This window comes from Castor canadensis, chromosome 14, assembly GCF_047511655.1.
Source record: "Castor canadensis chromosome 14, mCasCan1.hap1v2, whole genome shotgun sequence".
Classification (NCBI taxonomy): Eukaryota; Metazoa; Chordata; class Mammalia; order Rodentia; family Castoridae; genus Castor; species Castor canadensis.
Genome location: NC_133399.1, coordinates 59,845,513 through 59,847,791, shown reverse-complemented (window position 1 = coordinate 59,847,791; position 2,279 = coordinate 59,845,513).

Here is a 2,279-nt window from a genome sequence, read left to right as displayed (position 1 = left end):
ATTAAGACACACTGGAAAGAGGGTGGGGCACCCTGAGCGCTGAAGATTGGGGGAAGGGAATCCTTCCCAGGACTGTAAATAAACAAGCGGGGCGGGCCAGAGAGCCTCTGGTGGGAATGGGGCGCGCGCCCAGCAACCAGGAGCAGGAAAGCTTGTGAGAGTGGTGGAGGGAGGAAAACTGCACAGGAGAGGGGGGAAGACCCACCTCCCACATGAACTGTAAATAAACACGCAGGCCTGACAACGCAGGGGCAGTGTCACCTTTCCCAGTGCTTGGAAAGGGGAAAGCCTGTAGCAGAGGCTCCCACACAGGAGAACTCTGAGCAAACAAAGCCTGTGGGACCAGGTGAGTGCTAGCTCACCCCAGAGATCTGCATAAATAACGCCGCCAGCTATACAGCAGGCTAAGAGCAGCAGGCAGGCAAACCACAGTTGCAGATACCTCAGAACTGTCTTCAGATTCTTTTTTTTTATTTTTCTCCCTACCTTTGATGAGAGAACAACCGAATTACACCTGCAAGCTGAAAAACTTACTGAAACTGTATTGCATTTGAACTTGGGACACTTGGTGGGGCTTTTGAGTGTGTGTGTGTGTGTGTGTGTGTGTGTGTGTGTGTGTGTAGTTTTGTTCTACTTTATGCATCCCCTTTGATGAGACAACGAGAGAACATCTGAGGCACCATCTCCAGGACTGGAGACTGAGACGGACACCCAAATTATTAAGACTGAAATTGCATTGCATATAAACTTGGAAGTTTTTTGGGTGTTTTTTTTTTTTCAATTTTCTATTTTCCATTTTATTTTAATTCATTTTTATATATAGATATTTCTTTCATTTACTTATTTTTTATTTTTTTTATCTTTGATTTTCAATCCTCTCTCTAATGTCCGTTCAGATTACTGTCAATTAGTACACTAAAGCTCCGTTTATACCTTTGAAACTTGCTTGTCTGAAACCTTGTTCTGTTTTCTCCCTCTTGTCTGTACATTTGTTTTCCCCTTTTCTTTAACTTCTTGCTTTCCATCTCAGCTCACCCTTCCATTCTAAATATTACCATTGTTATTATTACAAGCTAGAAAATACTTAATTGCACACAGTACAGGGACAGTAACAACACCAAACACAATGATGGGAAGACAGAAAAAAAAGGGAAACCAGTTTCCCCACAGCAAAAAATTAGTACAGGAACCAGAGGGGAATGAAGAGAACAGAAACTCAGATCCAGACTCCAACAAAATGAAGATAAACTATGCCAAAGGACCCAATGAAGCCCACAAGAATAATTTAAAAGAAGACATACTACAGGTACTCAATGAGAATTTTATACAGATGATACTGGATATGGTCAACCAAAATGTACAGGAGACACTCAAGAAATTCCAAGACAACAAAAATAGAGAATTTGAAAAAGCAAAAGAAGAAATAAAGGAAACCATAGAAGCACTGTATAAACACCAAAGTGAAAGAGAGAACACAATGAATAAACGGATAAATGAACTCAGGACAAAAATAGACAACATTAAAGAGGAAAACTGCCAGGATATGGAAAACCTCAGGAAAAAGAATGAAACAGAACTGCAAAACAAAACGGAAGGCCAATCCAGCAGAATAGAACAAACAGAAGACAGAATCTCAGAACTTGAAGATGAAATGGTAATTAAAGGAAAAACTGAAGAACTATTAATTAAACAACTCAAGACCTGTGAAAAGAAAATGCAAGAACTCACCGACTCCATCAAAAGACCAAACTTGAGAATCATGGGCATCGAAGGAGAAGAGGTGCAAGCGAAGGGAATGCGTAATATATTCAACAAAATAATAATGGAAAATTTCCTAAATCTAGAGAAAGATATTCCCATACAAATGCAAGAGGCCTCCAGGACACCAAACAGACCAGATCAAAATAGAACTAGCCCACAACATATCATCATTAAAACAACAAGTTCAAAAACTAAGGAAAGAATATTGAAGGCTGTAAGAAAGAAAAAACAAGTAACATACAAAGGTAAACCCATCAAAATCACAGCAGACTTCTCAACAGAAACATTAAAAGCAAGAAAAGCGTGGGGTGAGATCTTCTGGAAACTGAATGAAAATAACTTCAACCCCAGGATACTCTACCCAGCAAAGCTATCATTCAAAATAGATGGAGCAATAAAAGTCTTCCATGATAAGCAGAAACTAAAACAATATGTGACCACAAAGCCACCATTACAAAAGATTCTGCAAGAGATTCTGCACACAGAAAGTGAAACCCAACTTAACCAGGAAAAGACAG